General features: G+C 40.8%; 1 protein-coding gene across 5 annotated transcripts in view; it reads right to left on the minus strand.

Annotated features, from left to right (window-relative positions):
* Positions 1 to 22507, minus strand: part of COL19A1 (collagen type XIX alpha 1 chain) — an 885342-nt gene that overhangs the window by 600695 nt on the left and 262140 nt on the right. The window lies entirely within an intron of this gene.

Raw genomic sequence — 22507 nt, forward strand, 5'->3', positions numbered from 1 at the left:
CTCAGGACTCAAGGATCTCCCGTATAAGGAAAGGCTGGGTAAGTTGCAGCTATACTCACTCGAGGAGCATAGAGAGAGGGGAGACGTGATTGAGACGTTCAAATATGTCACGGGCCGTATTAAGGTAGAAGAGGATATCTTTTTTCTTAAAGAACCTACGGCGACAAGAGGACATCTGTTGAAACTCAGGGGTGGGAGATTTCATAGTGATACCAGGAAGTACTTCTTCACCAAGAGGGTGGTTGATCATTGGAATAGTCTTCCACTGCAGGTAATTCAGGCCAGCAGCATGCTGAACTTTAAGAGAAAATGGGATAAGCATGTGGGATCACTTCAGGGAAGAATTTAGAGGGTGGGTCATTAGAGTGGGCAGACTTGTTGGGCCGTGGCCCTTTTCTGCCGTCATCTTCTATGTTTCTATACCTGACCCTCAGGAAAAGAAGGGACTCTCCTATTCCTCATACACCCCCACAACAACAACAAAAAAACCATATTTATCACCCTTATAAATGCAGACCAGTAAATAACAAAGACATCACACTAAAAGACCTCACAGATAAAAACTGGGACATATTCCTGACTACTAAAACCTAGCATAAAGACAATGATAGTTACACCAGGTTACACTATCACATTTTAGCAGGATCCTGTATGCACAAAGGAGTAACAGCCTTTACCTCCCCATGACAAATAGATTGCAGAGAAATGCATATTGGTACTAGATCTCAATATGTGTCACATTAGGTTAAAAACTTATAATGAAAAAACATGCACTGCCAAAGGATAACCTGGAAACTCTAGTATCAAGCTAGGATACAACCTTGTATAGTAAACTTGTTCTGTAATTATGTCAAATTGTAACCTTTCAACTATATTATTATCATCTTTGGTAATTTACTATTTTTAATCAATTCATTTCTGATAAATTCATTGTGAACTCATGATTCTAATGTAAACTGATTGTCTTAAACTGAGTTTTTTTACCTAAAAAATCAGCGGATGTTCGCCATTTTTCACAGCAGCGCATCGAGGGAGTTCATCTCCCCGTAGGGCGATTTAGGCGGAGCATGAGGCTAAAGTGAGTAACTAATTAATATGGTTAAAATTTGGTTAACTTTAGGCATTTTAACCTTAAGCATGTCAATTGCAGTGGTATGTTTGCTCAAGTAGGCATTAACATATAAGGGAGCTGGCTATTAGTAGGTTTTAATTTGATTTCATTCAATTTATTTCATTACAATGTACAAAATGAGAGTGGATCCTTTTAGCTTAAACCAGGTTTGCCCTTTGTAATGGATGGTTTCCTTTTTCTAATAGTGATGGCTAAATGAGAATGAACCACTAGCTTGTAGAGCTGAATATCTCCTGAGAAAGCTCTTATTTGAGTGAAATGGAGACGCTCCATTGAGCGAAGCATAATACAGCAAGGAACCCAGCTGAGAGCTGTTAATATCAGCTGAGTTATCCCCAAAGCCATTCTGCATAGCTAAGTGCTGCCAGTACTGCTACTACAAAAAAGCTAAGTACTTTAGGCTTCAAGAAGTTATTAAGCCTGAATATTAAAGCAATCCCTATTATGATTCAGTTCTGGCTATTTCACTAAGGGCCTGTTTTACAAAGCCACGTTAGCGGCTGTGCTGTGGTAACGGCCCCGAAGCCCATAGAGATTTAAAGGGCTTCTGGGTCATTGTCGCGCGGCAGCTTCGTAAAACAGGTGGTAAGTTTTGAAATTTGAAATTTAAAAGTTTTTAAAACAAAGATATTAATTAAAAAGACTTCAATAGTGATAAGAGATAATATAAAAAGAAAGGTAAATGAGACTAATGATAGTTCACAGATGGCCCCTCTGACAGGACTTGTTCCAAAGGCAAATGGCCATGAACACTTGAGGTCTTTCCACCTTTCTAAAAAAGTATATATATATAAAAAAGTACATAAAATATTACCATTTATGGTTAAGAAGATCAAGAAGTTTTATGAAAAAGATTCCTTTTTATATTCAACATAATTGCAGGGTTATTGGACTATATAATATGTACAGTATGTTTCCAGCATTTCTCTCCTTCCCAACTCCCCCTTCCCCCTATCTCCAATATCTTCCTCTTTCTAGCTCCCCTGAAATGGTTAATTATGTTACTTCCCTCCCCCAAGCAGCAACCTCCAATGGGCATAAAACAAAAGCATTGGGAAGTTCAAAGCTGGAAGGAGCCAGAAAAGCTTTGGGTGTGGAGCACTACGCATCTGCATATGTTCACCAACCCCAACTGATGCTGCAGGATGTTAATCCAGTTGGAGCATCGCCATTCTAAGGGAGGAAGCTAAGAAAGAAAACATCTCATTGAGAAGGGGGAGTTGGAGAGAAGGACATTTTGGAGATGCCATGGTACCCGTGGCTCCCCCTGTTCTGATGCTTACAAGGGGCCTCTGAAAAGTTCTCGGCCCAACCAGGAAGAGAATGAGGTGGAGCCATGAAACTTACAAGTTATTCCACACTTTTCTTGACACTTAATTTCAGTGATATGAAATGAAACAAAATGTGTCAAGAAAAGTGTAGAATAACTTGTAAGTTTCACGGCTCCACCTCATTCTCTTCTTGGTTGGGCCGAGAACTTATCAGCGGCACCGTGTATGCAATAGATGTATGTATCTATCTCAATTAAATATTTAAAAGTAGAAAGGGCGATTAAAATAGGGCATAAGTGTACAAAATATTGTACAGCATAACACCTACGTGCTGTTCCATAATGTTGGGCTTAAATGGCATAATGTGTAAATGCAAGGGGGTGTCTACATGGGTGGATCATGGGGGGGCATGGCAGAGCTAACATATATATTTATGTGTTTTCACAGGATTGATCTAAGAGGGGTAGTTGTTGAGGTAATCCTGTTTTTTTAGTTTATCAAAATCTCTTACTTTCTCTCTTGAAGGGCCTCACAGGGAACATTATTCATTTTTGTGAGTCAGTAGACTCCTTTAATTAAACCAGCTGTACATTTCTATGAATGAATGAGATGGTGTAAATTTTCAGCATCATTTATCTAAGTAGCATGTCCTGCTATCCAGATATAGTACGTAACACTGACCAGGTTTGTGTCCATATTTTCAGCAGCATTAGTCAAATAATGCCACTGAAAATAATAATAATAACAGTTTATATACCGCAGGACCGTGAAGTTCTATGCGGTTTACAATGATTAAAAATGTTACAGATTGAATGGAATAAACAAAGTACAGACTTAGTGATTGATAGTTTTAGCGATCATTTGTTGAGGACTAAGATTGTATAGGTTGGTTTCCTAAATATTTCAGGAACAGATGTGTTTTTAGGCGTTTTCTGAATTCCCCATAGGTAGTAGGCATGAGCAATTGTTCAAGGTCTTTACCCCATAATGCTGCTTGATGTGCGAAAAGATGTTGGTGATGACTTTTAAATTTACAACCTCTAACTGGTGGAGAAACAAAGTTCGGGTGTGAGCTTCGCTTGTGTCTGTTGATTGTGAAAGAGAAAAGGTCTGTTATGTATTTAGGGGCTAAGCCATAAAATACCTTGAAGCAAAAACAACCAAACTTGAATTTCACACGTGCCTCCAACGTCAGCCAGTGTAAAAGTCGATAGGAAGGTGTCACGTGATCAAACTTCTTCAGTCCACAAAGTAGTCTAACCGCTGCATTTTGAACTAGTTGCAATCGCCGCATATATGCCAAGTAGGTGATGTTACAATAATTGAGTTGACTCAGTATAAGGGATTGTACCAGAATTCGAAATGATGAGACATCGAAGTAAGCTCTGATGGACCGAAGCTTCCAGAGGATGAGAAAGATTTTTCTGATCGAGGAGTCTACCTGGTCTTTTATGGTCAGGTTCTGGTCCAGTGTTACTCCCAATATCTTCATAGTGGGTTGAATGGGATAACTAAGGTTATTGATGCACATTGGTGCTTTAGTGTCAAGTGGGTATGGCGATGCTATGAAAAATTTTGTTTTCTCTGAATTTAGTTTTAGTCTGAATTCAGTCATCCATTCAGATTGTCCTGGATTTATTAAGATAGCATTAGGGTGAAATGGGAATTAGCCAGGGACCAGCAATATTCAGCACTGGTATAAGGATGCCTCAATTATCTGGATAAAACCAAAAGCAAAAAAGTACTGTGGAAGGTATTTATTCAGTCAATAAACGATGAAATCAACAGTTCTCAACAAAGGAATTTGCATATACAATAAAAGCTGTGGACCTTTCAGGCATTTATTCAGTCAATAAATGAACAACATCCATTTCCACAGGATTTTTTTGCTTTTGGTTTTACCATTTTACTCTGGAACCTTTGGGTTTTCCTTTTGCTTTAAGTTATCTGGATAATCATGATTCTGTTCCTTATACTCAGTGGGGGAAGTTACTTCTTCATGGGATCAGTAGCATAGAATATTGCTACTATTTGTGTTTCTGCCAGGTACTTGTGACCTGGACTGGCCATTGTGGAAACAAAATACTGGACTAGATGGACAATTGGTCTGACCCAGTATGGCTAGCTATTCTTATGTTCATATTCAGGCCCAATATCAAGATAATTAGTGGCGTACCAAGGAGGGGCGGTACGCCCCGGGTGCACGGCCCAAGGGGGTGCACAGCTGGCCACTCACCGGAGAATAGGCTGCCGCCAGGGAAAGGCTGCCATTGCCGTCATCAGAAAGAGGCCGGCGCTGAGTTCTCCCTCTCTGCTTCTCTTCCCCGCGAGCCAACCAACTCTAGCCGTCCGACGTCAATTCTGACGTCGGAGAGGAGGTTCTGGGCCATCCAATCGCTGCCTGGCTGGCCCGGAACATCCTCTCCGACGTTAGAATTGATGTCGGGAAGCGAGAGTTGGTCAGCCCGCGAGAAAAGAAGCAGGGGGAACTCGGCACCGGCCTGTTTCCGATGGCCAGTGGCAGCCTTTCCCCAGTGGTTGTGGCAGCAGTATGTTTCTCAATGGCGGTGGCATGGGGGAGAGCAGGGAGAAAGAAAGAAAAGGGGGGGTAGATAGGGAGCCAGAAAGAAAGAAACGGGGGGGACAGGGAGCCAGAAAGAAAGAAAGGGGGGACAGGGAGCCAGAAAGAAAGAAAGGGGGCAGGGTGAAAGAAAGAAAAAAATGGGGCAAGGGGAGAGAGAGAGAAAGACAGACATAGAGAAAGAAAGGGGGCATTAAGAGAGAAAGAAGGGGGTAGGGTGAAAGAAAGAAATGGGGCACGGAGAGAGAGAGAAAGACAGACATACAGAAAGAAAGAGGGCATGGAGAGAGAAAGAAAGATGGGTACAGGATGAAACAAAGAAAAAGTTGGGGGAGGAAATGAGGTCTGGAGGAGAGGAAGCATACAGGAGGCTGAAAGAAAGGAAGAAATATTGGATACACAGTCAGAAAAATAAAGTGCAACCAGAGACTGATGAAATTACCAAACAAAGATAGGAAAAATGATTTTAGTTTCAATTTAGTGATCAAAATGTGTCCGTTTTGAGAATTTATATATGCTGTCTATATTTTGCACTATAGGCCCCTTTTACTAAACCGCAATAGCAGTTTTTAGTGCAGGGAGCTTATGAGTGTCGAGAACAGCGTGGGGGCATTCAGCGCAGCTCCCTGCGCTAAAAACGCTATCGCAGTTTAGTAAAAAGGGAGGGGGTATATTTGTCTATTTTTGTATAGTTGTTACTGAGGTGACATTGCATAAAGTCATCTGCCTTGACCTCTTTGAAAACCTGCGGAATATAAATGATAATTAACATTTTCTCTGTGTACAGTGTGCTTTGTGTTTTTAAAATTTTATTGTTGGTAGATCATTTTGACTTGGCCATGAAAGTAAGGGGGAGGGAGGGGAGCTGCTGAAAGACATCTAGTATTTCTTGCAGGCTTGACTGTGCAGGGAATTATTTTTGTAAAATCATGTTTTGTTATGTGACTGGCATTATGTAGACTTTAATTTCTATGAATGAATAGAATGAAAATCATATAAAATTACTTGCTTGTTTTTATGTGCGTGCGCTGAAGGAAAGTGGAGAGAGAGTGGGCTGAGGACGCTGAAGGGAAATGGGGAAGAGAGAGTGGGGAAAAGACGCTGATTTATAAATTGACAATTGTACAGAATATTGTTTCTTTTTATACTTTAATATAATAAGTTCAATATAAAACAATTCAAGGCTTGTGTGGATGGAATCAGATGGTTTGTGGGGATGAGGACCGAGCTTATGGGGATTAGTCCAATAAAATGGTATTTTCTTATTTCTCATTATTTGTTTTATTTTTATTTGTTAATTTGTAAAGTGGTGATTGTTATGTATCAGTTTTTTCAAATTTACATCTACTGTCTTTATATTTTGCACAGTATTAGAGGACATGTATTACTGTTTTTGTGATGTTGTAGTGTTGCATTGTATGCAGAGTCTGATTTCTTGGCAGTTCAGTTTAACTTTTGTCTACATATTTCTATTTTTAGTTTGTGATTATTCCATATTGGGCGAGGGTGTATTTGTCTGTGTGTATGAAAGGGACATGGCTTTCTGATAGCATCGACTGTACAGGATCAATTGACTGTGCAGGATCTGGTTTGTTTAGTTTTACAATGTATGTGTTGGTGTTCTAGTGCTCACTGTAGTGTTTAAGATGCTGCCTTTTCCTAGGTACACTCTTGTTGTGCGATATGTAGATTGTTACTAAAAATCATATTTTTCATATAGATGGGGGAAGGGGGGTGTCAAAAAATGATGGGCCCCGGGTGTCACATAAGCTAGGTACGCCACTGCAGATAATGGACAAGTATAACTTCTAACACCATAGCTAGCATTTAAATTGAACACCAACAGTGGAGTGTGAAAATTGATCCAATTCAGTTTAACAAGTCTTGGGTAGCTTTCTCTTTAGTCATGATTCTCTAAGAACAAGAATCACAAAGAAATTGTTCTTTCCTTACAGAACCTCTCTCTTCCATTATTAATGCCTGGGAAGGAACATAAATCAGTCTTTAGGCCTTTGAAGCTGCCTGTGTTTTTCTGCATTATTTCTGTGTAGATGAAATACAAAACATTCTCAGCTGAATAAGTTTTTTCTTTAATATTTCTCATATTTTTGAGTTGTAGAATAGTAACTTTTGCTCCCATTACTGATTCCTTCAAACTTTTGTTCTTTTTGATTTGTGTATGTACCTTATAACTCTCTTTGGTTAAAATGTCACATGCAAATGGGCTCTTCAACATTGAAATGAGCCCTCTGGTGTATTCTTAAAAAATGCCAAGCCATTTTCTAAAAGCGTTGTTCACTTTTGGCGACAAAAATAAGTAACTGCTCCGGGGGTACCGGTCAGTGTCAGAAACTGCTGTGTTGTGATGCAGCGGGATAGATGCCCATTCTCTCCTGCTGCATCACAATACCCCTCCCCTATAATGGAGGCGAACACCCCCCTTCCCCCCCAGAACAGTGACACCCCCCTGCAGTGGGAAAGATGTCAATTTTTTCCTGCTCTGAAGAAATCTATGCTACCAGCGAACACCCCCCCTCCCCAGAACAGCAGTGATTCTCCCACCTGCATTGAGGGAGATGCCGATTCTCTCCCACTGCAAAGAAACCCATGCTGCTGGAGAACATCCCCATCTGGAACAGCAGTGACACCTCCACTTGCAGCAGCAGAGATGCCCACTCTCCCCTACTGGCAAGTGACCCCCCTCCCCTGCCATAGAACACCTCCCCCACCTCCAACGCCCCTTCCCCTTACTTCCAAATAGATGCACGAAGAGATGCATTTTGGAATGCACTGGGGAGGGGCTTAAGACCTTGATTGGCCCAGGCACCTAAGGCCCCACCCATATGGAGCCCTAGGTACCTGGGCCAACCAGGGTCTTAGGTCTCCTTCCCTCTGCATTCTGGGATGCACTAGGAGTGGCCTAAGACTCCGATTGGCCAGATCCCTAAGGTCATCCCCTTGTATATATAGCAACCCTCAGAAACTACAGAATTTCAGTCACTAGGTGCTACCATACAAAATAACCATATAGACAAGTATGGACCATTATTTTAGAAACATATCCACATATAAATAGCGGCATTTATCACACTAGGGTTACCATATGACTCCAAAAATGGAGGTCAGATTGAAATGTCTGGGTTTTACTTCCATTGAAAGTAAGAAGGACAGATTGTAACATCTGGGTTTTACTTTTATTAAAAACAATGGAAGTAAAACATGGATGTCTCAATCCATCCTCTGTTTTCTGGAGCTCTACAGTAATCGCAAATACATGTAATTCTGATTTCAAAAAGCTATTATTTATATGTAGAAATCCATATCATGCAGAGATTTTAAGGGGATATAGTTTGATTATGGTTTGGGAATGTTTTTTGTTTTATTTTCAGTTGATCTAAACTCTATACATGTATTCTCCATTTATAAAAGTACCGCTCCATAAGACACACTTTTTCCCCTCCCAAAATGGGTGGAAATAAGGGTGCATCTTATGGAGGGAATACCCCCCCCCCCCCTCAGCATCAAAAAGCACAGCTCCAGTCGTCGAAGCAGGGAGGAAGGAGCCCTCTCAGATTATCTGAGGGAACAGCATTGACCGGCAGCCAGCGGAGTCCATTGCGAGGCGTGTCCGGCCTGATTTCCATTGATTGTGACCCACAACCACTGCCCACCTATCTCCATCTGCCTCCACTTGGCATTCATACCGGCGCATGAGCGACCATTGGGAGAGGCTTCTGCAGCTGATGCCAGGTCTGAGCTAGCCCTCGTGGCTTTCTCGCTCGGCCCATGAGGAGGAAGAAGAGGTTATGGTAGTAGGGGGAATGGCACCAGGCACAGGCAGCACCAGTAGGCTAAGGCTTGGAGGGGGGCACAGCGCCTCTATGATGAAGTTTAAGCCTAACCAGACTCGGACTTATGACCAGGAAGGCTTTAAGAAACAGGTGGCCTGCCTGCGTTTCAGTAGAACTGAGCAACCATTCAGAAGTGGCGCCTGCCCACGCAGCAGCCCCGATGTGCCAGTAATCAGCAGGCAGCAGCCCTGCGAAGCACCAGCGACCAGCCCAATTAGGGAAGCGTCCGGGCCCAGGCATTAGCGTGCTTGTGCGCTGCGGGCCCCGACAAGCAACAGGCAGCTGTCCACCGACATCCAGCATTTATAGGTACCGCTGGGGTTTTTTTTTTTGTGTGTGTGTATTTGCTTCATAAGACGTACCTTTATTTCCGCCCACTTTTTTGGGGGGAAAAAGTGTGTCTTATGGAGCACAAAATATGGTAGTATTGAAGTATGGCCATATCACAGAGTGATACAAGGGCATTATAACATTTTCATCTTTGTTTTCCATTCCTTCCCTGATAATTTCTAACATTCCTTTCTTAGCCACCTCTGCACATTGAGTTGAGGGTTTCAACATATCCTCAATAATGACACCTAAATCATTTTCTGGGCAGTGACTCCTAACGTGGAATTCGGCATCCCATAGTTATAGTTTGGGTTACTCTTTCTCATAAACATCACTTTGCACTTGCTCACATTAAATGTCATCTGCAATTTTGATGCCCAGTCTCCTAGTCTCCCAAGGTCCTCTTGCAATTTTTCATAATCCTCTACCGATTTAGCAATTTTGAACAGCGTTGTGTCATCAGAAAATTTAATTATCTCACTAGTTATTCCCATCTCTAGATCATTGATAAATATGTTAAAAAGCAGTGGTTCCAGTACAGATCCCTTGGGAAACCCAACTATTTACAACCTCTCTCTGATGACATTCAAAAAGTATGTAAACCCCCAATCATTCAAGTCCCGACTCTTTTAGGGATAAGAAAAGTTAAAGAAGAAAATGGTTAAAGATGGAAGGTAGGCAATCAAATTTAAAGGAGCCATCAAAACACAGCGTATTGAAAGGCATTCAACTGAAACAAAATGGAGTAAAATGTACACCAAGGAGAAGTTTTCAAGATACTGTAAATAACAAGATTCTATGAACATTTTAAACAGATTAAGCATTTGATGGTGTGCATTCAATATAATAATTAAGAAGGGGATGGCAATAGGAGGTTGTTGTTTTTCAGTCAATGATGTTTGTTCCATTTCTAGTCTGTGTGCATGATTCGTTCAGGCAGCAGATGGGGATCTGAGGCTTTTTCTTCTTTTAAATATTGCCTACCTTCCATCTATAACCATTTTCTTCTTTAACTTTTCTCATTCCTAAAAGAGTCAGGACTTGTATGATTGGGAGTATACATACTTGTTGAATGCCATTAGAGAGAGGTTGTTTTGATTTATAGATGATTCTGAATCTCTCAATCTGTATTGGTTGCTTAAACCCCATTATTTACCCATCTCCATTGAAAATATTGACCATTTAAACTAACTGTTTTCTGTCTTTCAACCAGTTCTTAATCCATAATAGGACATGACCACTTATCCCATGACTTTCTAATTTCCTCAGAAGTTTTTCATGAGGTACTTTGTCAGATGCCTTTTGAAAGTCCAAATACACAATATCAACTGGCTCACCTTTATCCATATGTTCATTCACCCCTTCAAAGAAATGCAGCAAATTGGTGAGGCAAGATTTCTCTTGACTAAATCTGTGTTGGCGTTCTCTCATTAATTCATGTTCTGTCATTTTATTCTTTATAAAATAGTCTCTACCATTTTGTCAGGCACCAACATCAGACTCTCTGGTCTATGATTTACTGAATAACCTCTGGAACTCTTTTTAAAAATCGGCATCACATTGGCCTACCCTCCAGTCTTCCAAGTTCTATGCTGGATTTTTAAGAAAAAATTACAAATCACAAATAATAGCTCTGCAAGTTCATTTTTCAATTCTGTCAGCTCTCTGGGAGGTATACCATCTGGTCTAGGTGATTTGCTACTGTTCAATTTGTCAAATTGAACCATTACATCTTCCAGTGTTACAGAGATTTGTTTGAGTTTCTCTGATTTATCAGAATTGAATACCATTTCTGGCACTGGTAAATCCACCACATCATCTTCGGTGAAGCTCAAAGCGAAGAATTAATTTAATCTCTCTACTAAGGTCTTGTCTTCTTTGAGAGCGCTATTATCCCTCAGTCATCTAGGAGGTACAACTGATTCTCTTCCTGGTTTGTTGCTTTTAATATACCTAAAAAAAGTTTTACTGTGTGTTTTTGCTTCCAATGTAATCTTATCCAGGTCTCTCTTTGCCTTCCTTATTAGTACCTTGTATTCCTTATTAGTACCTTGTATTCCTTGTGCGGTTTACAATTATTTTAAGTACCATCTGGTCTAGGTGATTTGCTACTGTTCAATTTGTCAAATTGAACCATTACATCTTCCAGTGTTACAGAGATTTGTTTGAGTTTCTCTGATTTATCAGAATTGAATACCATTTCTGGCACTGGTAAATCCACCACATCATCTTCGGTGAAGCTCAAAGCGAAGAATTAATTTAATCTCTCTACTAAGGTCTTGTCTTCTTTGAGAGCGCTATTATCCCTCAGTCATCTAGGAGGTACAACTGATTCTCTTCCTGGTTTGTTGCTTTTAATATACCTAAAAAAAGTTTTACTGTGTGTTTTTGCTTCCAATGTAATCTTATCCAGGTCTCTCTTTGCCTTCCTTATTAGTACCTTGTATTCCTTATTAGTACCTTGTATTCCTTGTGCGGTTTACAATTATTTTAAGTACCATCTGGTCTAGGTGATTTGCTACTGTTCAATTTGTCAAATTGAACCATTACATCTTCCAGTGTTACAGAGATTTGTTTGAGTTTCTCTGATTTATCAGAATTGAATACCATTTCTGGCACTGGTAAATCCACCACATCATCTTCGGTGAAGCTCAAAGCGAAGAATTAATTTAATCTCTCTACTAAGGTCTTGTCTTCTTTGAGAGCGCTATTATCCCTCAGTCATCTAGGAGGTACAACTGATTCTCTTCCTGGTTTGTTGCTTTTAATATACCTAAAAAAAGTTTTACTGTGTGTTTTTGCTTCCAATGTAATCTTTTCCAGGTCTCTCTTTGCCTTCCTTATTAGTACCTTGTATTCCTTATTAGTACCTTGTATTCCTTGTGCGGTTTACAATTATTTTAAGTTGGATCCTTCTTCTACTCTTTGAAGGATTTTCTTTTAGCTCTAATAGCTTGTTCACTTCACTTGTTAACTATACCAACTGCCTTTTTCTCTTCCTTCCTCCTTTTTTAATACATGGAATATATCTAGTCTGGGCTTCCAGGATGGCATTTTTGAATAACATCCATATCTGACGTAAATTTTAGAACTTCTGAAAATGCTATCCTAGAGGTTCTGGAATTTAACTTCCTACCTAAGAGTCAAAATTTGGTTCCAGAACTTCCCTACCACATTTCCCTATGTCATTGGTACCCACATGTACTAAGACAGTAGGCTCCTCCCCAGTACTGTCTAAAATCTTAACTTGCTGACACATGAGGTTTGGCACCTTTATACCAGGCATTTAAGTGTCGAAGCAATCTTCATGTCCACCAGCCACCCAGCTATCTACATGCCTAGTGATTGAATCTCTCACTATATTAGCTGTCCTAGCCCTTCCCTACAGGGTAGAAGCCTCTGGAGACACATCCTCTGTGCGAGAGGACATTGCATCCCCTGTTGGGAAGGTCCTGGCTTTAGGATTGCTTCCTAATTCATCAGGATGATGCTTTCCTTTAAGAAGACTTCCCCTCTCTGAGGAAGCACAGAGGCTGTCAGACTGGAGATAGGACTACTCTACAATATTCCTTTAGGTCTCCTCTGTGTATCTCCCTGTCTCTCTCAGCTCCTTTAAGTCTGTTACTCTAGTGTCAAGAGATTGGACCCATTCTCTGTGTGATAGGAGCTCTTTGCACTGAGCACACACATAATTCAGCTGTTCGCCTTCCCCTCCTTAAAACTATGTCAGCTCAAAAGATTCCTCGACAAAACCTTCGCCTTCCATGCTGCTAAGCTGAACCCTTGGTTAGCCCAATTGATTCTCGAGGCCTCGACCTACCTCGACTTTAGAAAACTCCTCAAAACATACCTTTTCCGCGAACAGGATCCTTAACCCTCACTCCCCTGCTATAAGCCAACTCCCGCCCTCCCCCCCCCCACTCTCCTCCCCCCCTGTGCTTCTCTCTCCCTCCCTCTTCCAGGCCAATCCAACCTGTCGCCGCCTGTAACTTGGATAAATTTCTGCTAAAATGTACCTACATTCCCTTCCTCGTCGCTTGCAACGCCGACAAAATGATGTAAATCTGTGTGCAGATCGGATCCTAATTAATTGATGTGAACCGCCTAGAACTCACTGGGTATGGCGGTATACAAGAACATAATAATAATAATAATAAGACCTCTCACCAACTGTAAGATAATCTAACTTGTGACACTCAGTGTAAAAAAGACTGAATAGCCTCCATATTGCTGCTGGCCTGCTTCCTGCTTGCTGCTAGACTGCTTCCTGCTTACTTTGTTAAGTTGATAAGGAAGTTGGAAAATGTACAAAAAGGTCCACTAAGATTGGTAGTTAAATATTAGGTTATGTATTTCTGCAGTTTTCCCAGTGGCATACCAAGGGGGGGGGGCAGGGGGGCGGTCCACCTCGGGTGCAGCCTTAGTGGGGGTGCACAGCTGGACAGGTCCGGAAAATTCCTGGGTTGTGACAGCACTCAGCGGCATCGGTGTCCCCCCCCCTCCGCGACGGCACTCAGCAGCATCGGCCGCCCCCCCCCCCCCCCGCCCTGCGACAGCACTCAAGTTCAGCCTCCTTCTCCTGGCATCAGCAGGACTTCAGATTGGCAACAGGTGCTCAGTCAAAAGCTTCCCCTGACTCAGCTTTTTGTTTCCGCCCAGGCAGTTCAGTCAGGGGAAGCTTTTGACTGAGCACCTGTTGCTGATCTGAAGTTCTGCTGATGACGGGAGAAGGAGGCCGAACTTGAGTGCTGTTACGGGGCAGGGAGGGCGCTGATGCCGCAGAGTGCCGTCACGGAGGGGGGGCGCCAATGCCGCTCAGTGCCGTCGTGGGGGGGGGGGCTTTGCCGATCTTGTTGCCAAAATCGGAAAGGTGAGGGAGAAAGATGGGCCTGTGGTGGATGGAGAGATTGAGAGAAGGGGACACATGATGGAAATGGGCAGAAGGGGCAGATGATGGAAGTGGGGAGAGAGAAGAGGGCAGATGATGGAAGGAGGGGGGAAAGAGAGAGAAGGGGCAGATGATGGAAGTGGAGAGAAGGGGGAGAGAGAAGAGAGCAGATGATGGAAGTAGGGGAAAAGAGAGAAGGGGCAGATGATGGAAGTGGGGGAAGAGAGAGAAGGGGCAGATGATGGAAGTGGGGAGAAGGGGCAGATGATGGAAGTGGAGAGAAGGGAGAGAGAGAAGAGGGCAGAGGATGGAAGGAGGGGATAAATAAAAGGAGGGCACATGATGGGAGAAAAGGATTGAGTTAGGGAAATATTGGAGGGGGTGAGGGAAAGAGGTGGCGAGATGTAGGTAGACAGTAGAAAAGGAAATTGATGAGAGGGTAGTAAGAACGTAATCTAGATGGATGCAGAAAATAAATTGAAAAGGAAAATGAGGGAAGAAAGGGATTGCAGAAGAGAGGTGTGGGAGAGGGAAGGAGAGGAGAGAGATGCCAGACCAATGGGGGTGAAAGGAGAGATGGAAGGGGGAGGCATACAGTTTCTGGAAGGGGCATAGAAGGAGAGAAGATGCCATATAGGGGCAGAGAGATGGCAGACAATGGATGGAAGGAAGAGAGTAACAAGAAGATAAGGAAAGCAGAAACCAGAGAAGACAAAGGTAGAACAAAAATTTTCTATTTATTTGTTGCTTTAGGAGACATGTGTCACTGTTTCTGTGGTGTTGCATTGTATGCAGAGTCCAGCTTCTTGCTGGTTCAATTTAACCTTTGTCTATGTATTTCTATTTTATCCCCCCTTTTACAAAACTGTGGAGCATTTTTTAGTGCCAAGCCGTGGTGGTAGCAGCTCTGATGCTCAGAATTCTATGAGCGTCAGAGCTGTTACCACCGTGGCTAAAATCCACACTACAGTTTTGTAAAGGAGGGAGGGGTTAGTTTGTGATGACATATTCCATACTAGGTGAAGGTATTTTCTGTGTTCTGTGTGTTCGAAAGACTTGGTTTTCTGTTAGGATTGACGGTGTAGGATTGATCTGTACTAGTCTGGCTTGTTTAGTTTTACAATGGGTGTATTGCTGTTGAACTGCTCACTGTATATGTAAGATGCTGCCTTTTCCTAGGTACTCATGTGTGACGTGTGGCTTGTTACCAAAAATCATGTTTTTCGTACAGATGGGGAGGTGCCAAAAAATGATGGGCCCCAGGTGTCACATATGCTAGGTATGCCACTGAGTTTTCCTACCTGGGCTGTTGTGGGAGGTCTGGATTTGATCATTGGGGGTACAAAGAGACTGGGTTTGATCATTAGGGGTGCGGGGGTTTCCAAGTTTATTAAAATTTGATATACAGTACTGCTTATATAATGTCTAAGCAGTGTGCATAATTAAAAAGACTAAAATATATGCAGAAGAGTGAAACAAGTGGGATACCCCATGAAGTTGAAGGTGTACCTACTATATTTTACACCCAGGTCTAATCATGTTTAACACCTCCCTTCACTATATAAAATATTATTTTTAATAATAATCTAAGAGTCACAAAACAAGAGTGCACCTAGGAAAACGCAGTGTCTAGTGCTCACTGCAGTGTTTAAGAACTTTAACTAAACAAGCCAAATTAATACAGATTGATCCTGCAGAGTCAATGCTAACAGAAAAGTGTGTCTTTTTCATACACACAGAACACAGTTATACCCTCACCCAGTATGGAATAAGTAATCACAAACTAAAAATAGAAATATGTAGACAGAAGTTTAACTGAACTGTCAAGAAGCCAGACTCTGCGTAAAATGCAACACCACAAAAACAGGAACAGTAATATGTTCCTTAATGCTGTGCAAAATATAAATGCTGTCTTTTAGTTTTGTAATTTCTAAGAAAAATATTCGTAGATTTGGTTGGCTTTATTTTCCTTCAGCAAATGCATGTCATTACAATAATTTTTTGGGATAGGACCTTAGCATTCCAAGCAAGTTTAATGAATTCATGTTTGAATCTTCTTGTTTCTCCATTTCTTACTTGCCATCAATTTCAAAAAGATCTTAAAACCCACTTCTTTAAACAATATAATATACATTATTGATTTTCATATTATCATGTAGTTATAATGTACTTTTTATCAATACTTATTTTAGTTTATATTGTGTTTTCCTAATTCATTAGTTTTAATGCTTGTATTAGCTACTTAGAATTTTATTATGTATGATGTTATTATTATAGTGCATGCCGAGTACCTACTGTGTAAACTACTATTAACTGCTGGTTAGGCAGTATAAAAAAATAAATAATTATTATTATTTATTATTATTATTATTACACCATGGTAGAGCTTCTCACCATGGGCCGGCAAGTTAAATGCTCCGATGCTAGTAGTATAATGGGTACACCTCATGTCAAACTGATTGACAGGTGAGATAAGATAAGGATCGACCAATCAGCGTTCACTTCTGGGTTAAGCCCCGCCCATTGTCCCGCCTTAGTCTCCGCCCATGGCCCCGCCCCCACCCATGGCCCCGCCCTAGTCTCCGCCCATGGCCCCGCCCCTCCCATAGGAATGAATGGTGGTAGCCCCGCCCATGGCCACACACCCCCGCCCATGGCCCCACCCCACCCTTCACCTAAGCCCCGCCCCTCCCATAGGAATGAATGGTGGTAGCCCCGCCCAGAAAAGAAGCGTCTTTATTTTAACAGTTTTTAGTTAAAAGACAGGGTTTAAGAGCTCACAGATAGAGCAGATCACAAAACAAAAGGCATTCACAAAATCTTTCCTGTTTTTAAAACAGAGTAGGGGCAGAAACAAACGAGAAAAAAAAAAAAAGTTGCATTTGCTTTTAACACCCTTTTCAGTAGGAATTCTGAGCTAATGGTTAATGGGTCAGCTCCCCTATTGTCATGGTAACAGCTGATAAGACCCTTGCAACACCCCTCCCCCTGATAAAACCAAGGGGAGAGATGTGGAAGTGTGTTTAAACATGTCTGAACTTGTCCCGGCCCCCCTACTGTTGTCTTAACAATCTGAAAAAAAAAAAAACAACACAAAAGCAGCTGTCACCTAACAGGGCTCTGTTAAAAAGGCAAAAGTCTTTATTGAAGCAAATTTATTATGATCCACACGCGGCAGGAAGCTATGGAGGCATTAACCCTCTACTTCAAGCGGCTAAAAAGAGTGATATAACAGTCCGGAGAAAAGATGTGGTGGATTGGGTCACCGGTCAAAACGCATACAATTTACACAGACCGGCTAGTATCCATTTAAAAAGAAATAAAACAAATGTGTCGGAAGTTGACAGACAGTGGCAAAGTGACTTAGTCAACATGTCAGCCTTTGCCCCCTTATAACAACGGTTACAAATACATCTTAACGGTAATAGATAACCTGTCAAAATATGCACGGGTCGTTTCTTTAAAAACAAAAACCGGTCATGAAGTTACCGAAGCCTTTGAAACAATATTTAATTTAGGGCGTACACCTGAAAAACTTCAAACAGACAAGGGTAAAGAATTTTTAAATAAGTCTCTGAAGAATTTATTAAAACAAAAAGGTGTTAGCCGTTTTGTGACCCATAATGATGTTAAAGCAGCTGTAGTGGAAAGATTTAACAGGACTTTAAAATCCAAAATGTGGAGATATTTTACAGCCCATAATACCTTTACTTACCAAGACGTCCTACAGGCTATAGTGCACATCCGTATGGGAACACGTTTCCTGTTGCCGCACGTCGGCACACGCACGGCACAAAGGAAACATAAGTTTACACCCCACCCTGACAGGTAACACCCCGGAAATACGTTTTCTGATGACATAGGTGGAAATAGGGTAAATGACGCGGCGGAAATGCGCTTTTCTGATGACATAGGCGGAAATAGGGTAAATGACACGGCGGAAATGCGCTTTTCTGAACACGTAGGCGGAAATAGGGAAACAGACTTAGTCAAAACCCCCACCCGGAAATGAAGTGGGGTTTAAGAGCTCACAGATAGAGCAGATCACAAAACAAAAGGCATTCACAAAATCTTTCCTGCTTTTTAAAACAGAGTAGGGGCAGAAACAAACGAGAAAAGTTGCATTTGCTTTTAACACCCTTTTCAGTAGGAATTCAATGTCTGTCACGAAGGCTCGTAGATTGAGTTACTTTCTTAAAGATCGTGATGTAGAAAAAGAGGGTTACCCAAAGACCGAAAAACTGTACGAATCAGACAAAGAAAATATGGATCCCTTTAACACGCAGGTAACTGAAAAAAGGCCTACCAAGAGGCCTCGTAACTTTCTTAAAGACTGTAATGCGGAGAAAGAGGGTTCCTCACCGTCTGAAAAACCGATTGACTTGACGGCAGATACCGGGGAGCATACGCACGAATTAACAGATTCTGAAATACAAGAGTTTCCAGATGCTCAAAAGCTATATGATTCAGACATAGAAAATGAAGATGTAGGCTATGAACTACCAGAGGATAATGCTTCAGATATTGAATTTTATGAAGCCGCTGCTGAAGCCGAAGCAACAGACATGTTGGAAAAGCCAGGATCTTTCACGGTAAGAGAGAGAGACACACACACGCACTTTTTATTACCAGTGGTCGTTGAAGGGGTTTATGAAGCTGTATGTGTTCATGTGTTTTAAAAAGGAAAATTTATTTCTGTATGTTTGTTTTTTTTTGTAGGGAAGTGGCGGATCTTCACGATCACAGAAACCTATGGACAAGGCGTACATGCCGATGATAAATCTATCATGTTTGTGTTTTTTCTGCTCGTTTCAAAGAGAACCGGCGGGGAATGTGCGTAAACCTGAAGATTCTTGTGATTATGGACTGTGGACCGGCATAGGCCTTTCCAAAACACCAACAGAACTTAAATCAGTTATAAAGGTCGTTGTATACTGCATTCTAAATAAATGTCTGCAAGGCGTGAAGGATGAAGATTGTGGAGCCTGCTTAATACGTGCTGGGGGGCAAAAACACCACGATTGCTTGATATGGGGACATAAGGAAATACAGCAGAAACTCAAAAAAACTTGTGACATGCTATGCCTAGGACGTGTGGTAAATGTAGTCACATTTGTAGGCTATAAAATGAAAATATTGATGCTTTGTAATGAAAGCATTAATATAATCATTGATTTAATCAGAGATATTAAAGCCTCTATAAATGGGCCACGGCTACTCAACAGATTGGTCAATGTCATGAGAGATGGTACATATGTAGAGATTGTAAATGATTTAATCCGTGACACCGATTATAAATCATTCTTCAAAAGAAATGCTTTTTAAAACATGTTTTGTTTTTTTATTCTCGGGATTGTGGGAAAAATACAATGTGTAATGGTATGTTTGTTTGTATAAAAGTTTAAACATTTTATTGTTGTAAAATAAAGATTTTCTTAAAAAAAAAAATATATATATAAAATGTGTGGTGTGTTTTAGAAATGTATTATCAACCCAAACTAAAACAATAGAAGGTGTGACAGGTTATAAGGAACTAGGTTCTAGACACGTAGGGGTCATTTTGGTGTCTAAATTGACTAACCAAGACAAACAAGTTCTATCAGAGGTCTTAGACATACAATAAAGCCTTTGTGAACGGATAACCTCTATAGAGGGGATTGTAAGTGTATAAAATAAACTATGAGAAGACCAGCAAGCATTCTGGTTTTTGTGGGTGCTACGCCGGGCCCCCGGATGCATCAACTGCTAACATGGTGTGTAGAAAAGGGGCTTTTATTTTTGGTTTTAGGGATATCGTTTTTTCTTTCTCTGAATCTATCATTGCATTTAAAAACAGGAACGGGGATCTGATGGTAGAAATAAAACTATCTCTTACCAGAAAAAAGACAACAGATATTAAACAGTAAGTGACAAATGTATTATATGGCACATATGTTGGTTTTTAAAAACAGCATCTACAAAACATTCTTTTTTCGTTATGATTAGACCAAGAAAACGGCTGGAGAGCCGACACCTTCTACATCGACAAGTTCTAACCAACAACCGGCTCCTTACCGGAAGCCAAAAGATAAACGAAATAGTAGGTATCCTGGTTTTGTAAGGAGACTAGGGTTAAAAGAAAATGTCATTACTTTTATAATGGTTGATAGGGAAAAAGTATTAACGGTTATGCTATGTTATAAAAATGTAGATCGGGAAAATGTTAGAAAGTCGCAAGCAGATACCATGAACCTGACGGAAAAGTATAACAGGAAAAGATCGCATAGTAAAAGCTTCTTACACGGGGAACCAGAGTCCAAAGCTGCTTACAGGAAACCAAAAGATAAAACGAAATAGTAAGTATTCTGATTTTGTAAGGAGACTCGTGTAAAAGAAAATGTCATTACTTTTATAATGGTTGATGGGGAAAAAGTATTAACGGTTATGCTGTGTTATAAATTGTAGATCGGGAAAATGTTAGAAAGTCACAAACAGACACCGTGAAGCCGACAGAAAAAGTTTAACAGCACAGAAGCACAGCCGGACAGCACAGAAGAAGGAGAATGTTATGAAGTTGATAATTATTCTGATAGCAGCAAAGTGTCAGAGGATGGTTCAAATAAGGGTGCATTAGGTCCTTCTGAAGATTCAGAACCAATCAACTATGTCCATTTTGTGAAAAGATGGGATCGTAAACTGGACAAGTTTCATGGTGTGCTTTATTCAGAAGAATTTCGTTTCATTAATTTAGACAGGATAACATCATTAAGTGATGCTCAAAATGCTATACGCCAAGGCATCCAACATATCCTGGACGATGTTAGCAGCAGTGTATCGCCCGGTGACTACGTACAAGTGTACCTACATTCGTCACTTTTTTCACAACTCCTTGTTTTCTGGTAAATTAAATCCCCGAATCGCTAGATGCTGATGATTTCTTAGACCAGGTTGCTAAAACTCCTTCAAAGTCACAGAGAAATACAGGTCTGTGATTTATTCCGTGTTGTTGTACTTGTAATAAGAAACAAGGGTGGTGGGGGGTCGTAGGGTGTTAAAATCTATACTGTTTAGCCAGTTTTTGCAGAAAAAAGGATGTATTTAATAGATTTGAATAACACAGGCAATAACCTGTGTTTTGCCGGTAGCCTTACAGCCCTTATATCCCCCGTAAAACTCACAGATGCTGAACTGTTAATAGGTGCTGAAAAGCTACATAATGATTTGGGGTGGTCGGTACATAAAAAAGTCATGCTCGATGATGTAGCAACCATAGAACAACATTTAAAGATAAATATAAGAGTTGTGTTTTATACAAACTCGTGGTGTTGCTTTAAAACATCAGACCAGCCCATTTATCCAAAAACGGTTTTCTTATTGCTACATGACGATCATTTCTACGGCATAACCGATGTCAAAAAATTCTATGGGGAGCGTAATTTCTGTACTTTTTGCCAGAAACCCTATAGTCACGACCACTCCTGTACATTATGGTGCCGTCTTTTGTTCGACACAGACATGTTTGAACAATGACGGTATACAGCAGAGGTGTCCTAACTGCAAGATGTGTTGTCGCTCTAAAGACTGTTTAGATAGACATACGCAGCTGGCACAGAAAAAAGAAGTGGAGTGTTTATCTAAAACACTGTGTCTGAAATGTGAGTCCTATGTGAACGAAAAACATAAATGTAAGGGTAGGATGTGTAAGCTATGCCGTGAACCCTTAAGCGGTGATGACATACACTTATGTTTTATGACACCCATCGATAAACTCAAAACATCTGAAAAGTATATTATTTACGATTGCGAATGTATGCAGGAAACAGGCTGGCACATTCCTAATTAAATATATGCCGAGGACTTTTACGAAACAAGAAAATGGGAATTCAAGGGTCTAGAGTGTATTTTTGCTTTTATACAGGTTTTTTGTCACATTCGCAATCGTAAATAATATACTTTTCAGATGTTTTGTCACAAAAAACCTGTATAAAAGCAAAAATACACTCTAGACCCTTGAATTCCCATTTTCTTGTTTCGTAAAAGTCCTCGGCATATATTTAATTAGGAATGTGCCAGCCTGTTTCCTGCATACATTCGCAATCGTAAATAATATACTTTTCAGATGTTTTGAGTTTATCGATGGGTGTCATAAAACATAAGTGTATGTCATCATTATTTTAAGTACCATCTGGTCTAGGTGATTTGCTACTGTTCAATTTGTCAAATTGAACCATTACATCTTCCAGTGTTACAGAGATTTGTTTGAGTTTCTCTGATTTATCAGAATTGAATACCATTTCTGGCACTGGTAAATCCACCACATCATCTTCGGTGAAGCTCAAAGCGAAGAATTAATTTAATCTCTCTACTAAGGTCTTGTCTTCTTTGAGAGCGCTATTATCCCTCAGTCATCTAGGAGGTACAACTGATTCTCTTCCTGGTTTGTTGCTTTTAATATACCTAAAAAAAGTTTTACTG

The sequence above is a fragment of the Geotrypetes seraphini genome, chromosome 3 (assembly GCF_902459505.1).
Source record: "Geotrypetes seraphini chromosome 3, aGeoSer1.1, whole genome shotgun sequence".
NCBI lineage: Eukaryota > Metazoa > Chordata > Amphibia > Gymnophiona > Dermophiidae > Geotrypetes > Geotrypetes seraphini.